The 21,801-nt window shown below is 47.8% G+C and overlaps 1 protein-coding gene across 8 annotated transcripts in view; it reads left to right on the forward strand.

Moving 5' to 3' along the window:
• The window catches only part of FAM43A (family with sequence similarity 43 member A), a 197,045-nt gene that overhangs the window by 169,807 nt on the left and 5,437 nt on the right, over nt 1-21,801 (forward strand). The window lies entirely within an intron of this gene.

The following is a 21,801-nucleotide window of genomic DNA, read 5'->3' on the forward strand; positions in this document are numbered from 1 at the left end:
GTGGTAGTATCTGTGGTGGTACCTGTTGTTGTATCCACGATTATATCCATTGAACAAGGAAAGTGCTGATGCTTGGTATGAATTCAGTGCTACTTTTAAGTGAATTTCTATGTTGTTAGTTACAATGGCAGCTCTGTTGTCCATTAGAGAAACAAGGTATAGTTGCAAGACTTCATATTCAGTTAGTCTAGAAACAATGCTGGAAACTCATGAGGAAACTGTGGACCCCTAGCAGTAATTTTGAGCCTTTTACTGCTGCCCTACACTCCAGCCCAGGATTTGGGGGCCTCAGGCCTCAGACTCTGGAGGGTTATAATAAATTTCTAGATGCTTTATGGTCATTCATTTAATTTGACACATTTTCCAGTTCTTCTCAGGTCCTGATTCTGATTGATACTTTTAGCCCCAATCTTTGGAATTCAGCTAACTTACCAGCTCTGTAGGAAACAGATGGCAAAGCCATTGTAGAGAAGCCCCAAGATGCCAGTTAGGAGAAAATAAAGACAGGGACTCCTCCACCCCAGGAAGAAGGCAGTAGGAGGGATTGACAATTAGCTTTTGAAGACTAAGTCCTATTGGAACCAAAGCATCTGTTTCTTCTAATTGTGTCCTTGGTGCTATTCATGGAATTTAAGAGCGCTCCTCTGAACATGATGGTCTTCTGATGTCCTTCACAGGCAACTCAAAAGAATAGCAGTAATTCTTCGAGAAAACATGTATGATTCACCACCATAAACCACAGAGGCTGAAAAGGACCTCTGAGATTTAGATTCTGGAATTTATATGTGGGAAAACTGAAGTTCTGTACAGAGAGGAGATTTGACTTGTCCGAGTTTACGAGGAACTCAGATCTCATGACCTTCCTGCCCAGGACTTTTCTTATTGTGCTAACCTGCTTTTTCGAGATTGTCTCTAACACCAAGGATTTATCCTATTGCAACAATTCTATTCATGAATGAATGAATTCAACGGCCATTTATTGAGTTTTCCCTGCTATATCTGGGAACTGTGCTAGCCACTGGAGATACAATAATGAATAGGAGAGAATCTAGGTCTCAAAGTCTTACGTCCTAGTAAGGGAAACAGACAACTAATCAGGTAATTAGCGCATATTAAGGTAATGTCTCAACGCAGTACAGAGCCTCCTAATCCAGCTGCTGGGAAAGGAGGAGGTGGTAGAGGGTGCTGAGTGCGCTGGGCAAATGTCCTTCCCTGGTACCCTTAGCTGGTGTCTAACCATCCTCAAGGTTGACTAGGAGTTAGGGGAGGGAGGGCAGGGAGGTCCAGAAGGACGTGTGTCGTGTTTGAAGACCTGGAAGCGAGAGCAAACGTGGGGCATGTGTGGTCAGAGCATTCATGCAACAGAATGAGTGCTGAGGAATAAGGACGTAGCAGAGGTCAACAGGGATCAAGCTGGAAGGATTCTGTGAACCAGAGCAAAGGGGCTTGGATATTACTCTGAGGTCTAAGGAGGCCATTGAGGGGCAAGAGAAACCTGGTCGGAGTTGTGGCTTAGAAGATGGCTCTGGATGCTGTGTGGAGACCGAATTAGAGGGAACTGAGAGGGGAGCCAGGAGTTCCGGTTACAACATTGTGTGGTGTCCAGGCAAGGGCAGAGGTGGCAGAGGACTGGGGAGAAGTGGTTGCAATTCAGAGAGCCTTTGGAGAAAACTGAGTCAAAGGCCTTTTGTGAGTTATTGGAAGTCCAGGCTTATGAGAGAAGTTCCATAGTTCCTTGTCCATGAAGTTTAATTTTCTTCAGTGAGTGAGATATTGGTTCACCTGGAAACCTAACACAGAAAAATGGATAAGCCATCTCACTGCTGTGGCTCTGTTCACACCTGCGGGCTTTGTCCCATTCCCTTCAGGCCTAGGGCCCTTGGGGCCTTCAATGCCTGAACATTTGTGTAACCAGTTCAGCTCCCTGGGCACCCATCAGGAATTCTTTATGGAAATAACTTGTAATGAGATTGCAGTGGATTGGGGGAGCTTCTCCAGGGAAATACATATCTCTCCTTTCACAGGACAATCCCTATAGAATGAGTGACTAACAGCGATCCGCCTCCAATCCTGAAAAACTGCTGCGGCAGCTTCTAGGACAAATCCGAAGCTAAATCTGCGCTTCGGCACTGCATCAGATGTGGGACGCGGAGACAGAGAAGAAGGAACCTGGCAGGCAGTTCCAGCTGAGCCAGCAGAAACCCACAATGTAGCAAGCTATTTACAGATCAGGGCAGAAGTTCTTCTGAGATAGGTGAACAAATTGTAAACAGACAACAACAAGTCAGAGCCAAGGTTGGGACCCCTAAGGGAACCCACCTGATAGGCTATTTAAGAAAGAAAGCGTTGTCTTAGAAATGGGAAATCCCTGGTGCAGCCAGAACTCAAGTAAGACAGCCAGAACTCAAGTAAGTCCTAGCATGTTGCCTGCGGAGAGACTGACCCTCAGAAGTGTCTAATGGGATAAGGCAGCTTAGGCTAAGGACAGAGGCTGTGGGCAGCCAGCAAGAAGTCAGGAAGCTCACTGCTACAAAACACAAGGGAATCAATTCTGCCCCAGGCACACAGGGGACGCGAAATGCAGATGAATGAATAACAAATCAATTGATCGTAAATACTCCATTTCTGGGCTTTGACCTATGGGAGCTGTGGAAGAGTTCCTGGAGGGGTGGGCACAGATGTGTGTTCTGACAGGGCCGGGTATGCTGGACGGAGCCCTTGGTGCTGAAGGAATTCATCCGTGATCTCCTGGGAACTCTTCCAAGCTTCTGGAGGGCTGCAGTTCGGGCCAACCGGTCCAAGACAACCTGAGAGAAATCCCAAGGCTCCTGTGTTCCTGGATCCTGTAAGGAAGATGCCCTGCAATGGGTCCCTCTGGGCATCCCTCAGCATTCCAGCAGGACACCTGGGAACGGGTACTACATACCTCCCTGGAAGGAGCTCCATCACGTCTGACTGTGGCTGTGGGCGAGGGAGCAAGAGGCAGCGGGGTATGCGTGTGTGTGTGTACAAGCATCTGCAGGGTTTAGACTGCGATGAAGAAATATACCAAAGATAAGGATTCTATGTCTATTAGAAGTTTTATTTAAATTTCCTTCCTTGAGGCCTTTCGTTGAAAAAGGTGGTCATCATTTAATGGAGTTTGGCAGCACCCTTTCCCAACAACCAAATAAATTAATCAACTGAAGGTTTGGGAAGATCTTCGTCCCTATTAGGAGTGTGGGAAAATAGAAAATTTTGCTCTGAGTGGGAGCCCAAAGGCCAGAATCTCCCAGTTTGGAGTTTATTGCGGAGGACTTTTTGCTTCTTTCTGGCTTCTCAGCTGCATTCTGAGTAGAAGAGGGGGTGAGACAATGTCCTTCAGATAAACAAGATGTCACTGCGGTGGGGAAATAATGTGAGCACATGGAAATTACTCAAGAAATAAGCACAAATGGAGGGAATGGAGTCAAGGAAGGAGGGAGGGAGTCCATATCATATTTGAAAGACATCTAATCTTGGTTGGAAGGGCACAGGTGGGTGGAAAGAATTCAAGGAAACCTCATTCATTCATTATTAATTAATCCTTTAAAAAACTCCATTTAATAGACTTTGGCATCCGCCATGTGGCAGGTACTGAGCTGGGAGCTGGTCATACAGCTAGAGACAACACTTGTATGGCCCTTGCCCTCATGGAGCTTATAGTCTAGTGGGGAGGAGAGGCTGCCACTGATTAAGACCACAAGTGCTGTGAAGAGAAAGAACAAGCAGAAGTAAGCATAACAGGGGAGGCCCACTTTGGACTAAGGAAGGTGACATTTAAGCGGAAGACTGAAAAACGAGCAGGATGCCGTCCTGTGAAGGGCTTGGGGAAAGGCATGCCAGGTAGAGGGAGCTACACCTGCAAGGGCCGAAGGCAGCGAAGAACTTGTCTCTGGGAGAAATGGAAAGGAGAGGACAGTGTCTAGAGGGTGGAAGGCAGAGACAGGAGAGGAAAGAGTAGACATGGGAGGGGCCAGATTCTCTAGGGCCTTATAGGCCTCAGAACACAGAGAGGAGCTCGAGTTTCATTTTGAGGGCAATGGGAAGTTGCTGGTGGGTTTGAATCGGGGCTTAGGTTTTTTTTGTTTTTTGTTTTGTTTTGTTTTGTTTTGTTTTGTTTTAATACAGAGTCCGGCTTTGTTGCCCAGGCTGGAGTGAGGTGGTGCGATCTCAGCTTACTGCAAGCTCTGCCTCCCGGGTTCGCGCCATTCTCCTGCCTCAGCCTCCTGAGTAGCTGGGAGCACAGGCGCCCGCCACCACGCCCGGCTAGTTTTTGTATTTTTGGTAGAGACGGGGTTTCACTGTGTTAGCCAGGATGGGGACTTAGGTTTTTAAGCAGTCCGGCTGCTCTGTGAGGTATGGATTGGCAGAGGCAAAGGTGGAGGGAGTGAGAACAAAGTGACAGTTGCAGCAGCTCAGGGTGGAGAGGGTGGGGGAAGTGGGGCTGCAGGCAAGGGCCCTCGAGAGGTGTTCTAACAGAATGGACAGGACTCGGGCTGCTCGATATGGGGATTGGGGGAGAGAAATATCAAAAGCGACTCCTACATTTCAAATTTGGAAAAACTATTTATTTGTTTACATCATAAAGAGAAGTGTCATGACCTAAACTTTGGAGAAAAGGAGGAATAAGAGAATTTCACCATGACTGAAGTGAGTGCTGCTCACCCTGTCAACCTCTGCCACAGATAAGAAAAGGTTAAACGAGACCTGAGGTTTCCCCGCTTACTGGAGTTTGCTGGGATTATTGCGCTGCCTTTCTGTTTACCAGATTGATAAAGAAAATAAAAGTGAGCAATTGCTTCTGCCTCAGGAAAAGAAATCATGTACTGAGTGAATAACGATTGAATAGGAAATGAGATGGGTTGTTATTTTAAACTAGGATTTCCTGTCTACCAGAAATTGTGGGAAAAAGATCATGGCATGATCAAATTTGGGAGTAATGGAAGAAGATTCGATTAGCTAGGCGAGGAACATAAATTTCCACAGTGGGCAGACAAACCAGAAAAAAATCATAACAGGGAGGAAAATGGAAAGATGATCTCAGATATAAAAGCGTATGGGGTATTTGAATGAGTTAAGAGGAAGGGCCTGATATCAGTCAGCAGAGCCTGGGCTCCAAAAGGCCCAACCAGGAGTTCAGGTGGCAAAAGGGAAAGGGGAAATCTGACCAGATGGCAGGCCGTTGTCTCAGGGTGAAAGGCAGGGGGTGGAAGGACAATGGGTATATGAGTCAAAGGCACCAAGGTCACCGCCTGTCCACAGCTGGCCCTACTGCCTCCATCTGCACCAGGGTGGGCAGGACTGAGACCCTCTGGTCACTGGAGTCCCAAAAGGAGCTGAAGGGGTCCCATGCTTTCTGCAGCCCTCTCCCCACCCTCACCCTTTTCTCCCCTCCTACCCTACGTTGGATTGCCCAGCCAGGGAACTCTCCTCACAGGCTGGGCTTCTCTCTCCTCTTTGGCTAGAAGGCCTCCCTCCTCTGACATCATCATCATCATCATCGTCATCAACAACACTGATGAGCTGGGACTCTGTCAGATGTCGGGATGCACGGCCGCATGCACCAGGGTGACAGCAGCTACACACAGCCCTCCAGTGCGACTATGTAACAAGGCTCGGCCAGCAATTGATTGGCATCCACGAATCAGGGAGTGAAGATGGACTGACCCTCAGAAGTGTCTAATGGGATAAGGCAGCTTAGGCTGAGGGCAGAGGCTGTGGGTAACCAGCAAGAAGTCAGGAAGCTCATTCCTACAAAACACAAGGGAATCAATTCTGCCCACTGAGTGAGCTTGGAAGTAGATTGTTCCCCAGTGGAGCCTCCAGAAGAACATGCCGCCTGGCCAATGCCTTGACTACAGCCCTGTGAAACCCCGAGCCGAGGACGCAGCCAAGCCGTGCCTGGACTCCTGACTCACGGCAACTGTGAGATAATGAGTGCGTATTGTTGCGTTGGCAGTAATGTGTAACGCAGCAATAGATACTTAATATAGCTGCATAGATGTTGGGAAAATTAAGTGAGATTCTTCTCATGAAACCCCTGGCATGGGAGGCACATACCAGGGCCTTAGTAATTTTGGCTATTGTTAGAATCACCATCGCACTTTGTGTGTCACAAGCCACCAGGAGGGGAACATTTGTGAACCATTTGTTGGGGAAAGTCTCACAAGGAAGCAGAACCCAAGGGGAGTTGTAGAGAAGAGCAAGGCTTGGAGAGTCAGCAAGAGGTGGGGTGGGAGCGGGAGAAGTGGCGTGGCAGCGAGATACTGGAGGTAGAATTTATACGGCAGTGTCTGATTGAGTCCTTCCTTCATTCATACATTTAAGGCAATTCCCAGGGGCTGTAGAAACAAAGATCAATAGGCAGATTTTCTGTACTTAGGAAGCTCACTGGTGTGTGGAGACGTACACAGACAGCATAATACACAAGCCACACGTGGGCGAGAATGTGCTCGAGGGCTCGAGACTGTGGAAAAGGGAGTGATCTACACATTCCCGTACAGTAAGTCTGGGTTGAATGGAGGATCTGTACAAGGGACAGGTGGGAGGCAGTTGAAGAGTAGGGAAAGGTCACCTGGACCCCCACTGGCCTATAACATACCTTTGCGTGACTTAGAAAATGGGGCCTCCTCTGAGTGGACCGATTAGAAAAAGTCATGCCTTTTGGTAGATGTGGCCAGACTCTGGCACTAGTGTTGCCAGGTAGAAGGTGGCTTTCTGGAAAATAGAGAAAGGTACCTCTTACTGTGGAGGGAGAGATCTCGTGCCAGGCCGTGGAATAGGGCTTGGTAAAAGGAGCGTGGGGCTGGGCACGGTGGCTCTCGCCTGTAATCCCAGCACTTTGGGAGGCCGAGGCGGGCGGATCATGAGGTCAAGAGATCGAGACCATCCTGGCCAACAGGGTGAAACCCAGTCTCTACTAAAAATACAAAAAATTAGCTGAGCGTGGTAATGGGTGCCTATAGTCCCAGCTACTCAGGAGGCTGAGACAGGAGAATCGCTTGAATCTGGGAAGTGGAGGTTGCAGTGAGCAGAGATCACGCCACTGCACCCAGCCTGGAGACAGAGCAAGACTTTGTCTGAAAAAAAAGGAGCATGGACTGGATTTCGGTTCCTACTTGCTCCATTCAGCATTCAGCCAGATGCCCTCACGAATGGCACACGCTGCACACCTGTGTGCCTCCTGGGCCAGAAGGGAAAGGATCCAGGTCCAGGGGCCTGCCCCCGCAATTCCTGATCAAAAACCAGCAGTGACTGCCCATCCATGCCCTGCTCACAAGCAGTCCTGCAGAGGGACCTGACGGTTCCATGTCTTCCTCCAGCCAGTTTGCAGGTCTGCGAATGAACAGGTGGGGCCCGGTGCCCTTCAGGATCCTTTCTGCTCCTACGGTCTGGCCCTCTGAGTCTGTGTGCTGTGGGCAGGTGTGAATCATGTGTGGGCGCCCTCCATAGGGTCCACACCAGTGGAAGCTCAAAGAGCCTTTACTGACTCAGGTGAAAAAATCCAGGATGCTCTGGCCCTGTGCACCACTGGTGGTGGAAAGGATAAAAGTTTTACGTGGTAGTGAGAGGACTGGTGGACATCATTTTTTAAACTCTAAAATGTGGCCAGGTGCAGTGGCTCACACCTGTAATCCCAGCACTTCAGGAGGCCAAGGTGGGCAGATCACCTGAGGTCAAGAGTTTGAGACCAGCCCGGCCAACAATGGGAAACCCGTCTCTACTAAAAATACAAAAATTAGCCAGGCCTGGTGGTAGATGCCTGTAATCCCAGCTACTCAGGAGGTTGAGGTATGAGAATCGCTTGAACCCAGGAGGTGGAGGTTGTGGTGAGCCGAGATGGCGCCACTGCACTCTAGCCTGGATGACAGAATGAGACTCTGTCTGAGAAAATAAAATACTGTCTACAATGTGAGAATCAGCAGCATTCACTGTGAGGAAGCATCACAGGAATCCGCAGCGGCCTGATGGGTTGTTCCACAGTCACAGAGCCCAGGAGAAAGAAGGGATTGATGGGGACAGACTCCATGCCCACTTATGAAACACTGGCTGCTTTTAACATCTACAAGCACTCAGGCTAGTCTGGAGGGGGGTGGTCTCCCGGCCCCTACCTCCAGCGCTTAACCCCCATGCAACCCACTTTCAGAGCCGTCTACAGGCAAACTGCAAATGTGAGAGGCTGATAAACATGTGTCTAGGTCTTGCCTCCCAGGGTGCTTTTCTATAATCAAAGCCTCAAGCTCCCAGAAGGAAATTCTGCCTGGGGTAAAGAGTTGTTAGAGGAAGGCTCTGTGGAAGGCATGCAATCAGAGACTGGGTTCATTTTAATAATCCAGAGATGAATAACTAGCCTTAATTATTTATATTAACCTTGACAACCCAGAGACACCCTTGCAATGACAGCACTGCAAAGAATTCATTTGTTTAACACATGCTTGCCACGCAGCCTCTCCTACAGGCTGCTGTGCTGGGCAGCAGCAAATCCCAGGTTGGAAAAGGCCAGGTCCCTGCCCTGCAACTTACAGCCCAGTGGAGACATGGGTCTCCATAGTTGTAAAGCAAAGCAAAGTTAGGTGAATGAGGTGAGAGAGAGAAAACAAGGAAGTCTGAGGCATCACGTGAGTGACTAAGAAGGCTTCATGGAAAGATGGCATTTGTGATAGGTCTTGAGAAGTCAGTAGCATTTCTGCAGGCTTGGGAGAGAGAGGAGGCCATTCTAAGCCAAGGAGACAGTCGAGGCAAACACAATCCATCAGGGAAGCTTAAGGTGTGTGGAGGGCGCAGTGACAGGCTGGCTGCATGGTGGGTATAAGATGCCCAGTGGAAAGAATTGCCAGATAAGGCATAGCTAGAAAGACATTTGCAGCTGGTGCAGAGAAGGATAATATCAGCTGAAGGAGATCAGTAGATAATGGGGAGCCACTAACAGTTTTAGAGAAGGGGACATGCTCAGAGTTGGGTCTTTGGAAGAGTGATCAGGCTAGCGTATGGAGCCATACGCTAGGCAGGACATAGTGAGGGCCCGGACTGATAGGACAACAGAGCGGTTGGACAGAGTTGTAATCTGCACAAACATGTTTTCGAAGTTGTGAATCCAAGCTGGCACAAAACAAAGACATGATTATTTGGCAAACAAGAAGTCCTCAGTCTGCTTGGTGATAGGCCTCTGTTTTCATTCACCGATGTATTGGGTACCAGTAGCATCAGCACCAGACCTGGACTAAGGGATTCTGGGATTGACTTAAATAGTGGAAAGACCAGAAGGGAGTGATGAAGAAACGCTAAGCGCTGAAGCCAGAAGGTGGAGGCTGGAGTCCAGGCCAGTCGCTGTGCAGCGCATCTTTCTCCCTGCTGGGTCCAGCAGTGCCTCCTGCATGCACTCCTATAAGCATCAGGGGATTGGAGCTTCAGGAGCCACACGGAGGCCAAGCTTTGCCAGCCTCAGTTAGGGCACAGGCCACTGGTCCTCTGTCTTCAGTAAAACTAAAGTCATCTCCACCCAGGACAGATTGCATTTCCTCTCAGGACCTCAGTGTGTCTCATTGTAAAATGGAACTACGCAAGGCCCCTTCCACCTCTTACACATCATGATTCTGTGAAAGGGAAGGATGACACAGAGGCCTGTAGAAACTGTGCTTAAAAGCCAACGTAAGTTAGCTGGGACACTTGTTCAAAACCGTGAAAACAGAGATCGCGTGCAGTCAAGGACACATGGAAGTATGCGACAGAAAATGGTTAAAAGCCAGAGGACTGGAGGTGGTTTCCTCCAGTGGGATGGAGAGCACTGAGAAGGGTACACACCAGAAAGATGGGAGCACGCCCTGCCAGGACAGGGGCCTGGGAATCCGTGGAGTGGGAGCTGGTCCAGCATGTAGGTGGTTGGGGGAGGGCTGGGGTGGCAGGGAGGGGATGCAGGAGGGGCGTGCCTGAGAAGTCAGCTGAAGGCCTGGGCTCCCATGGCGCTGGCCCTTCTGGGTTTGCAGCTGGACTTGTGGGTGTCCCAGCACACGTTTCTGAGACGAGACTGGGCTGATTTCAAGGAGACGGGTAGGAGGAAGAAATGCACAACTAGGTTTTGCTGAGGAAAAAAGAGTTGTCCAGAGTGGGGGCTCTCTGCTCAGATTACAGAGAAGGAGCCTCGGGAAGGGGAGGATAAGGGCTGACCTCACGGGGACAGAGCCTCTTTCGGGCTGCCCTGAGGCCTGTGAACCCCAGCCAGCGATGGAGAGCAGAAGGCTCTTCTTTCATTGGTACCAGTTTTTCTGGCAAGCTCAATTTAAAGATTCAGCTCAATTGCAATCAGTGGGGTAAGCCAATCAGAAAACCACTTGCTCCTCTTGGTGCAGTGAGGACCATCAGCAACCCCAAAGGCATCAGAATGTTGGCAGGCCTTCTTCAGGGAACAGGGTCTCTGCTCCTCTGTCCTCAGCCTGAACTAAGGTAGCCTCCGCCTAGAAGAGCACCTTCCCACTGCACCCATCCCCCTCGGTGCTCTTGGTAAGGCAACAGCTTTCCGAGCTGTCATTGAAAGACGCTGGGCTGAAGTGAGAAGACCTGGGTTCTAGTCCTGCGTCTGCTACTACCGGCTGGATGGCCGTGGGCAAGTCACTGCTCCTGATGTTGCAGTTTTCTCATCCTCAAAAGGGAAGGGGAGCAGGGAATAAGCCCTGCTGTACCTACTTTACAGGGTGATTATGAAGCTCAAATAAGATAATGGATGTGAAAGCTGTTTTTGTACATTACAGGACATTGAGCAGATGCTCCTCTCTCAGGGCAGTGGTGATGGTGGCAATGATGGTAATGGTGGCTGAGTTACTTTTTATGTGCAACTCCTATAAATATCACACTAAGAGATGAATTCCTGGTTTGAACGGCCTAACTGTATCCACTTCCTTCATCCCTGGTTCTCACCCTGGCTCTGAGGGATTCATGTGGAGCTTTGTGAGAGAGTTGGAATGGAAAGTCTCAGGGCATCCTTTTCCCTCTGCAGAGTCCGGCAGTCCCTCTTACATGTCCTCCTCTAAGCATCAGGGAATTAGAGCATCGGTACCCACATCAAGGTCAAGCTCTCTCTGGTTTCACCTGGAAGAAGGGAGCAGCTGGTGACCTTCAAAGTCTTTCCAAGGTATCAGGTGCTAAAACCTAGACAATTCTTTTAACACCCCAGCTACCTATGTACTCTTACTCAAGTCAGAAATAAAGGACTCAGAGAGAGGGCTAGGTAGGCCACACCTCTGTCTTGTAGGAGAGGATGACTTTGTGTGTGTGTGTGTGTGTGTGTGTGTGTGTGTGTGTGTTGACACATATGGTGGGTAAACTTCCATGAATTGCAATTCTGGTTCTGAAAGTCTATATTCTGCCTTCCACTTGCCTCTATCTATAGAATATCCAATAGTCAAAAGGTTATTCTACTGTTACTACTCAAAATAACGTCCATTTATGCCTATCTGAGATAGAAAACTATTTTGCAGAAAAGGAAACTGAGGCAATGATAAGTAAGTTGATAATGGTTACTGAGAGATACTCTGGGCATCAGGGATCATAATCTCTCATCACCAACTTCTCAGACCTTTTCTGAACACACAGAGGGCCCAGTGCCCTTGTTTGAAGTGAGCTTGCAGCCTGGTCCTAGGTGCAGACGGCTGCTGTTTGCTGTGGGGCAGTGGAGCAGGAGGAAGGGAGTGAGGCGGGCTCCTTAGCTGGTCTTAGAATATTAGAATATTAGAATCTTAGAGCCGGAGGGATCACTGGGTTTCAAGGGACCGCCAATGTGCTTACCACCAGAAACCTTTCAAAGGCCATCCTTCATGCTGGCCCACATTTAGAACAATTTTGTATGAAGAAAACTAATTATGTTAAAAATTTCTTTTCCTGTGATTTATTAAAGAAATATATGGCTGCTGATAGGGGTTTCTAACGAGCACGAGAGTCCCAATTTATGGCATCTACACAATGCTAGTCAAAAGCAATCGAGTTGGGTTCTTTAGTCAACTCAGCCCCTTCATTGTGAAATGTACGTTTCCATCAGGCTATTTGGAATCACAAAAACCATTGCTATCTTTGAGGATTTCTGGTAGACTAGGGCCCAAAAGTTAGCTCTTCTGGACTAGATTGACTACGAGCATTTTGCAGATGAGGAAAGCGGAGCCCAGAGGGAGAAGCAGCTTGTCCAAAGCCACACAGAGCATCAGTAGCAGGTCTGGGACTAGAGGCAGGTCTCCCATTCTCTTCCCTGGGTCCTTTCTTCAGCACTTGGACATCCTGTTAGTTCTTAAGCTGGGAAGCAGGAGAAGCACATAGGACCCTTTCACAGAGCCTCGGCTGTCTGGACCTGCTGATGCTTTTACAGATCCAGACCTAAGCGTATCGCTCCTGCCATAGCATCCAAGTTCTGCCAAGTATGGTAACACCCAGCTCACAAATGACTGAGACTCTGTCTTTGAGGTGACTCATCCTAGCAGCAGAATGAGCCCTGGCCAAAGGCACAGTGACATCCTACAGCCCGCCCTCACTGTCTCTCTCCATCTCATGGTTAGCCAGAAAAGGCAAAAGCCAGTCCTTTTGTGAAATCAAACAGGTGAGTGTCCCTCAGGGCTCTCTTGGTGCTGGCTAGGGTTGCTGGGACTCATGGGATAGAAGAGACTCTACAAGAGCTTGTCACCGAGAAAACTCAGAACACTGGTAATGCAGGCGCAATGGGGCATTTGCTGCACAAGGTGAATTTTATCTTACTGTTTAAACGATGGCACTGTGAGATCTTTGATCTTTTTTCTTCCTCAGGGAAGTAGGTGATGGAAATGTCGTTTCTTTGTCATTGGAGGTTAAACTGCCTCTGGCTAAGCCCTGGGGTAACCCTGCTACTGTGCGGTAGGACACTCACACCTCTGGTGTCTCATCATTAGGTCTTAATTCTGGCATTATACATGCCCATGCTCCTTCCTACTGCAGAGATTTGAGAAAAACGGAAGCTTTAAAAAATCATGTAAGTTTACATTTGGGGCTCCCCAAGTCAACCTTCCAGGTAAATTCTGCTTTGTTAATGACACGCTGTGCAGACAGCAGGCCTCATCCATTCCTTCAATAAACATTGAGTGGTGCTGCTAGTCCAGGCTTTGTGTGAGGACCCGGGAATGAATGAGGGGGCGAGTAAGTGGTGAGTGAATGAATGAGCAAGGACCACCCTTTGTTTTGGGGGCACCTCCACACCACCCTTTTCATTTCCAGTTACACTTGAAATTCTTTGTCGAATGTCTGTTTCCCATTAGAACATAAGCCCATGAGTGCAAGGACTATTTCTGTCTCATTTATCACTCTGAGCCCAGCCCCAGGCACAGACCATATTTGTTAAATGAAGGATGGTTGGTTGGATGACAGGATGGATTGGTGATTAAATGATCAAATAAACGAATAGGTGAGAGATAATGGGTTTCACCAAATATTTTTCATATCCTTATTTATTCATTTTCATGTATTTTCATTCTCCTCTATTCATTTTTTTTTATAGCTTGCTTTGTTTCAGAAAGGATTTGAGGCAACTTCACCATAAGTGAGAGTTTTAATTTTGGGTTCCAAAGAAAACATTTCAGAATGTGTTGCTAAATCTTAGCTCATCATAATTCAGAATTGGACAACATTCCTGAGCACGTGCCCCAGGCAAGGTGGGCCATGGAGGGACCATAATGCATGACCATGCCCTCCAGCTGCTTTGGGTGTAGCAGAGTGTTGTGGGAAGTCAGGAACCCCGCACGGAGGGATCGGCTGAAGCCATGGCAGAAGAACATAAATTGTGAAGATTTCATGGACGTTTATTAGTTCCCAAAATTAATACTTTTATAATTTCTTACACCTGTCTTTACTGTAATCTCTGAACATAAATTGTGAAGATTTAATGGACACTTGTCACTTCCCCAGTCAATACCCCTGTGTCTTCCTATGCCTGTCTTTACTTTAATCTCTTAATCCCGTCATCTTCTTTGTAAGCTGAGGAGGATGAATGTCGCCTCAGGACCCTGTGATTGTATCAACTGCACAAACTGTTTGTAGAGCATGTGTGTTTGAATATGAAATCTGGGCATCTTAAATAAAGAACAGGATAACAGCGATGTTCAGAGAACAAGAGAGGTAACCTTGAACTGGCCGCCGGTGAGGCGGTCGGAACAGAGTTATATTCCTCCTCTTTCATAAGCAAATAGGAGAAATATTGCTGAATTCTTTTTCTCAGCAAGGAACATTCATGAGAAAGAGAATGTGCCCTGAAGGTAGGCCTATAGACGGCCCCTTTTTAAGGTATCGTGTCTTTTATGGTCGAAGCTGATGGGATGAAATAAGTCCCGGTCTCCTATAGCGCTCCCAGGCTTACTACAATTAGGTGGAGAAAATTCCCACCTAATACATTGTGGTCAGACAGGTTACCTGCTCTCAAATCCTGTTTCCTAATAAGATGTTATCAATGACAATGCATGCCGAAACTTCATTAGCAATTTTAATTTCTCCCCGTCCGGTGGTCCTGTGATCTCGCCCTGCCTCCATTTGCTTTGTGATATTACGTTGTGAAGTAGGTGATCTCTATGACCCACACCCTATTCGTGCACTCCCTCCCCTTTTGAAAATCGCTAATAAAAACTTGCTGGTTTTACGGCTCCGGGAACATCACGGATCCTACCGACATGTGATGTCTCCCCCGGGCACCCAGCTTTACATTTCTCTCTCTTGTGCTCTTTCCCTTTATTTCTCAACCCAGCCGAGACACTTGGGAAATAGAAAAGAACCCACGTTAAACATGGGGAGCGGGTTCTCCTGATAGTGGAGGAAAAGCCACACACCCAGGGGACAGCAGTTCATGGGGAATGAAGGGATTCAGCCAGGAACACTTATTGCAGTGGAAGCAAAGAGGAAGAAAGAACATCTCATCTGACCACGTCTTATTTTTTGCTTATTCCCCATTGTGCTGGTCATTCAGCAAGCACTGGATATTTTTCCATGAGATTTTACTGACATAGGGGAAATTAGGTGCCACTAAGACAAAGATTTATTTTCTTGGTGTCTATGCAAACTACCTACTTCAGTTGCCCATTGTGCTAGAAGTCAGTAGGGCAGAAGTGAACATATTTTGGGAATTATTTTGACTCTTTTATATTCGAAACCATAGTAAGCACCAATAACATGTCAGGCTATGGGCTAGGTTCTGGAGTGGTGTTGTAAAGAGCTCAGTCTAAGGTAGACAAAGAGATGATCATAACACAGTGGTAAGAGTAGTGACTGAGGTCAATGCCTGAGGTGCTGTGGGAGGAAAGAAGAGTATGCTTAACCTGGAGTGAGGCTTCAAGGAAGCTTCTTTAAAAACAAGTGGGACTGGCTGGGCATGGTGGCTCACACCTGTAATCCCAGCACTTTGGGAGGCCAAGGCGGGTGGATCATGAGGTCAAGAGATCGAGACCATCCTGGCCAACATGGTGAAACCCAGTCTCTACTAAAAATCCAAAAATTAGCTGGACATGTGGCTTACGCCTGTAGTCCCAGCTTCTCAGGAGGATGAGGCAGCAGAATCACTTGAACCCGGGAGGTGGAGGCTACAGTGAGCCAAGATCACACCATTTCACTCCAGCCTGGCTACAGAGCAAGACTCTGTCTCAACAAACAAACAAACAACAACAACAACAATAAAACAGTGGGACTTAGTCGAGAGAAGAAAGCGGAAAGCGGTGGGAAGGATGTACCAGATATAGAGAGCCCTCTAGAACCCTCTAGAACCCAGGCCTCAGGGACATGAGAGGGCTCAGCATGTTTGGAAAACCGTGAGTCATTCTGTTTGGCTTTGGCACAGAGTGTGCGGGATTATGGAGAAATTGAGATGAAAAGCCAGAGAGGTAGGCGTGTACTAGATCATGAATGACTTTATGAGTTGTACAAAGAAGTTCAGGTTTTATTTCAAATGCAACAAGGAAACAGATACCACAGGATTTTTAAGCAGGAGAGTGATATGATCAAATATGCATTCTAGAGAGATCTCTCTGGGCATGATGCAAAGAGTGGCTGAAGAAGGGAAGCACCGGTGGCAGGGAGATGAGTTAGGAGACTGTGACTGCAGCGAGAAGATGTCAGACCTGGATTATGACAGTGGGAATGGAGAAGATGAATGAATGCAATCAGATTGCAGAAATATCTGTGAAAACCATAGAAATTACTCAAGAAGGAAGCCAGCCATGGACCTTCCGGATTTTCATTGAAACGGCTCTTTCCCAGTATCTGCATTTCATCAACCTTTGCTGATAGAATCTAATTTATTTCACAGGGTTTGAGAACTCTCTCATAGATGCAAGAAAAAAACCAACCCCTAAGGATGACTTCAAACAAATCAAAGCTTTTTCCTTTAAGTGCATCCATCAAAAGCGGAACCTTTTCACCTCAGGCTTTTAGCAGGAAGATTTTTCTCTGAGTTTTCTTAATGAGCAGGGGTAAGGTGATGGCAATTTTGCAGCTCAGATCTACTTGAAATTGCTCCTTCAAAGAGCCAGGGATCCTGGTCACTGGCCTAAAACTACACGACAGTGGTTCTCAAGCCTGCTGTACCTGGGTCACCTGAAGGGCTTTTAATACCTTCAGTGGGCAGGCCACAGCCCTGGTCAAGCACTTCAGAGAGTGCCTCTGGGGACTGAGCCCAGGCATCAGTGTTTGTTAAAACTCCCAGGTGGGGTTGGCACGGTGGCTCATGTCTGTAATCCCAGCATTTTCGGAGGCCGAGGCGGGCGGATCACCTGAGGTCAGGAGTTTGAGACCAGCCTGGCCAACATGGCGAAACCCCGTCTCTACGAAAAATACAAAAATTAGCCAGGCATTGTGGCGCATGCCTGTAATTCCAGTTACTCGGGAGGCTGAGGCAGGAGAATTGCTTGAACCCAGGATGTGGAGGTTGCAGTGAGCTGAGATTGAGCCACTGCACTCCAGCCTGGGCGACAGAGTGATACTCCATCTCAAAAAAGAAACCCACACAAAAAAACAAAAAACAAAAGCCTCCCAGGTGATCCCTGGTGCAGCCAAGCTTGAGAACTACTGAAGGAGAGAAGAACTGCTAACCCTCGCCCCCCATCAACCACGCAAAACCAACTTACTACACCTCTTGGGAGAGGTACACCGGGGTCATGAAAGGGAAGGCTCAATTCTCTGACTCCATAAAAGCATGATTTGATTTAAAATTTCCTAAGAAATGTAATCTTCCTAAAATTTTTAAGAAGATAAAAACTTTAAATACCAGAATTACCTGAAAACAAGATAAGAAGAGATCTGAAAGATCCTACAGTCCATTTCTCGACCATAGCTTGCCTATGTGCACTGAAGCAGTCTGCCTCAGATAGACCCCAGCCTCTGCTAATCTGGAGGCAATCCCCAGGCAGGAAGGAGGAGTCCAGGGCAACCTGCAGCCCTCACCACCAGGGCCTGCTCACTGTTTCCCGGGTGAGCCTGGGACCTCTCCACATTTTCCATTCAAGTGTTTCAACAGCACAAAGAAAGACCCCAAAACTGGGGCAGAGCCTGAAACAGCCCATAGATTCGAGTTCCGTTCTCCCCCTAAACAATTATGCTTAACTTGTTCTCTCTTCCTTAATATATCAATATTGATTTTAATGTAAAACCAATGCCTACGAATCACCAAACAAATTGTCCCTCAAGAAGATGGCTTATATTTATTTCTGTGGCTTCTAGCACCCACTGATGCCCTGGTGTACACACTGGAGATAATGATGATGATGATGATGGTGATGGTGATGGTGAATGTTACATAGCCTGGGCTGGAGACAATGATGATTGATGATGATGGTGGTGGTGATGGTGAGTATTGTGAACATGCCTGGGCTGGAGATGATGATGATGGTGGTGGTGATGGTGATGGTGATGGTGAGTATTGTGAACATGCCTGGGCTGGAGATGATGATGATGGTGGTGGTGATGGTGATGGTGATGGTGAGTATTGTGAACATGCCTGGGCTGGAGATAATGATAATGATGATGATGATGGTGATGGTGATGGTGATGGTGATGGTGAGTGTTGTGAACATGCCTGGGCTGGAGATAATGATAATGATGATGATGATGGTGATGGTGATGGTGATGGTGATGGTGAGTATTGTGAACATGCCTGGGCTGGAGATGATGATGATGGTGGTGGTGATGGTGATGGTGAGTATTGTGAACATGCCTGGGCTGGAGATGATGATGATGATGGTGATGGTGATGGTGAGTATTGTGAACATGCCTGGGTTGGAGATGATGATGATGATGATGATGATGATGGTGATGGTGTGTATTGTGAACATGCCCGAGTTGGAGATAATGATGATGTTGATGGTGATGGTGATGTTGAGTACTGTGAACATAGCCTGGGCTGGAGATGATGATGGTGATGGTGATGGTGGTGAGTATTGTGAACATAGCCCGGGCTGGAGATTATGATGATGATGAGTATTATGAACATGCCTGGGCTGGAGATAATGATAATGATGATGATGATGGTGATGGTGATGATGAGTGTTGTGAACATGCCTGGGCTGGAGATAATGATGATGATGATGGTGATGGTGATGGTGAATGTTGTGAACACAGCCTGGGCTGGAGATAACGATGATGATGATGGCAATGGTGAGTGTTGTGAACATGCCTGGGCTGGAGATAATGATGATGATGATGGTGATGGTGAGTGTTGTGAACATGCCTGGGCTGGAGATGATGATGATGATGATGATGATGATGATGGTGATGGTGAGTATTGTGAACATGCCTGGGCTGGAGATAATGATAATGATGATGATGATGGTGATGGTGCTGGTGAGTATTGTGAACATGCCTGGGCTGGAGATGATGATGATGATGGTGATGGTGATGGTGATAATGATGATGAGTACTGTGAATACAGCCTGAGCTAGAGATAATGATAATGATGACAGTGATGGTGATGGTGAGTATTTTGAACATAGCCTGGGCAGAGACGCACATGTGTAGTGGAAAGTGTATGGGATTTGGAATCAGAAAGTCTTGGGTTTGAACGCTAGCTGTGGCATTTACAAATTGGCCTTGGGAAATCTGCTTAACATCCTGAAGATTGTTTATTTGTAAAATTTGACAATGATCTCCAATTCAAGTTTGTTACAAGGATTAGATATATTCTACATACCTGGCACCTGATGGACAATAAATACTAGAGACTACCATTGTAGAATTCCCTAATATCTGCTAAAATGTCTTTTGCCATAAGATGGAGACCAGTCAGACGATGTTCTCTGCTTCACGTGAGTGACCCTCTCAACTGGAATCCTTTCTTGGGCTCTACGTCCCCAGAGCACAGCCCAGCTGAGGGCCAGGTCCATCCAGGGCAGCTCTCTTAGATGAGCACACTATAAAATCCCCTCTATCATGGCTGGTGCATAAGGTTGACCCAACAATCAAGCATGTTGAATGATGGTCACTAATAGGAACATACACAATGTCTCGTTTTCCTGTGGCACTGTGAGAGTGCACATTGAGGACGAGGCCTAGTGTGAAGACAGCAGGTAACTGAGCACACTGCCCCAGTAGACACACCATGGGCACTTGGGTCAGAGGCCCTGGGAACCCAGTGCCTCCTCTGCAGCTCTTGGGCTCCATCCTCTTCCACTGCTAAGCCCTGGGAGCGCTCTGGAAAACAGAATCCTGTACCGGGAGAGAGTGGCTGGCATTTTTGGCTGCTCTCATGCTGCCTCGGTTTTTTCCTATCTCAAGGTGTCTTCTCTGCGGAGTGCAGATGCCTGGGGAGCAAAGGCAGGGTCTCTCTGGATAAGGAAGGGAGGAACATAACCCTGAACAGCAGCCATTCACCTCAGCTCCCTGGCTACAGCCTAGGAGAACCTGGGGAGACTGTGGAGTGGCTGTTCAAGGCATGGCAAAGGAGGGTGGCCACATGCATGTGGAACATTTAGGACCAGGTGCCCCACATGGCTGCATGCCCCCAGGGGTTGCACATGGCTGAGATCCTATTGATCACAGACACCCTGGGGTCTCGGTGACAGATGGAGCCAAAGTCTTTCAAGAGTTCCAAGGAGAAGAGGGAAGGAAGAGGTAGTGACCTCTCCCCCTCCTGCCTGGGCTATAGTTGTGTGCCAGAGTGAATTCTAGTCCCACTTCTACAGCATAGTAACTGTGTGGCCTTGGGCAAGGTACTCGAACTTTCCATGCCTTTTGTTCCTCAGGTATAAGATGGTATTGATCATATCAGCAACCTCATGGGGTGGGTGGGGTTCAGAGATAGTCCTTGTAAAGCCCTTCACACCACAGGCCACACACAGCCTGGCCAGCAGGAAGCATTTACCCAAGGCCAGTCATGTTTATGGGGTTCCTCTGGCCTGGAACCCTTGACCCTGTCTCCCAGCAAACTCTTCCTCAGCTTTCAGACTCCAAGCAAAATCTCCCTTTTGTGATGCGCTCCATGGCTCCTGCAGAAATGTCCTCCTCTTGTAGCCCCAAGAGGCCTCTGTTGTCATCCCTTCAGCAAGTGTTGACTGAGTAGAAGCTGGATACCAGTGACTGGGCTAAATGCTGTGGGGGGAAAAAAGGCTAAAATAAAAATTGTCGGGCCGGGTGTGGTGGCTCACACCTGTAATCCCAGCACTTTGGGAGGCAGAGGTGGGCGGATCACAAGGTCAGGGGTTCCAGACCAGCCTGGCTAACATGGTGAAACTCCGTCTTTACTAAAAATACAAAAAATTAGCCGGGCATGGTGGCGGGTGCTTGTAATCCCAGCTACTCTGGAGGCTGAGGCAGGAAAATTGCTTGAACTTAGGAGGCGGAGGTTGCGGTAAGCGGAGATTGTGCCACTGCACTCCAGCCTGGGCGACAGAGCAAGACTCCGTCTCAAAAAAACCCATAAAAATAAATTAATTAAAAAATAAAATAAAATAAACAAAAAACTGCCCTTTTCCTCAAGGAGGTTATACTCTGGTGGTGAAAGAGGCACGAAACAATTGCAATCCATATGAAAATTGCCACCGTGGAGTTGCAGGCACAGTTTCAGGAGTGCTGGTGAGGAGAGGGGCCATGAGAGTGCTGACGATTTGCTTCGTGGTCTTCTGTCCCTAGGTCTGTTTTCCTGGCTAGACTTTGAGCTGCTCAGGAGTGGACGCATTCATCTTTATGTGCTTCACTGTGCTTAGCACCATGCCGTGTTCAATAAATGGGTGTTGCCCATAAATGCAATAACAAACTAACAAACGAATGATATTCTACAGCAGTGATGGGGTCTTTGGCACATCTGCAGGGCCTGAGGCCTAGGCTCTGCTTTAGGGTGATGTACATTTAATGGAGACCCGCTCTGCACCCCCAGCAGATTCCTTGAGCTTTATACCACTGCTCTGGTCCTGACTATACCGTGAATCATGTGTCTAAGTCTCATCTTCCTCATCTATACGGGTGATAGTGATAATCACCGCTGCTCTGTCTAACTCACGGCAGTGTTGGGAGGTTCAAATAATGTTAACCGTGGAGGGAGTCCAGGTTCTTGGAGTCCTGAACAAAGAATTGGAGAAAATGCACAAACAAAGGAAAGAATGAAGGGTTTTATTGAAAATGAAAGCACACCCCACAGTGTGGGAGCGGGCCTGTGTGTAGGGGCTCAAAGGCCCCGTTACCGAGTTTTTATGAGTTTAAATACCCTCTGCTTGGAGTACACCCTATGTAAATGCAGAGGATGAAGTAAAGTTACAAAGTCATTTACTCGGTGTATGCCCTATGGAGAGGGTATCTTGTGTTTCTTGCCTC

This window comes from Chlorocebus sabaeus, chromosome 15, assembly GCF_047675955.1.
Source record: "Chlorocebus sabaeus isolate Y175 chromosome 15, mChlSab1.0.hap1, whole genome shotgun sequence".
NCBI lineage: Eukaryota > Metazoa > Chordata > Mammalia > Primates > Cercopithecidae > Chlorocebus > Chlorocebus sabaeus.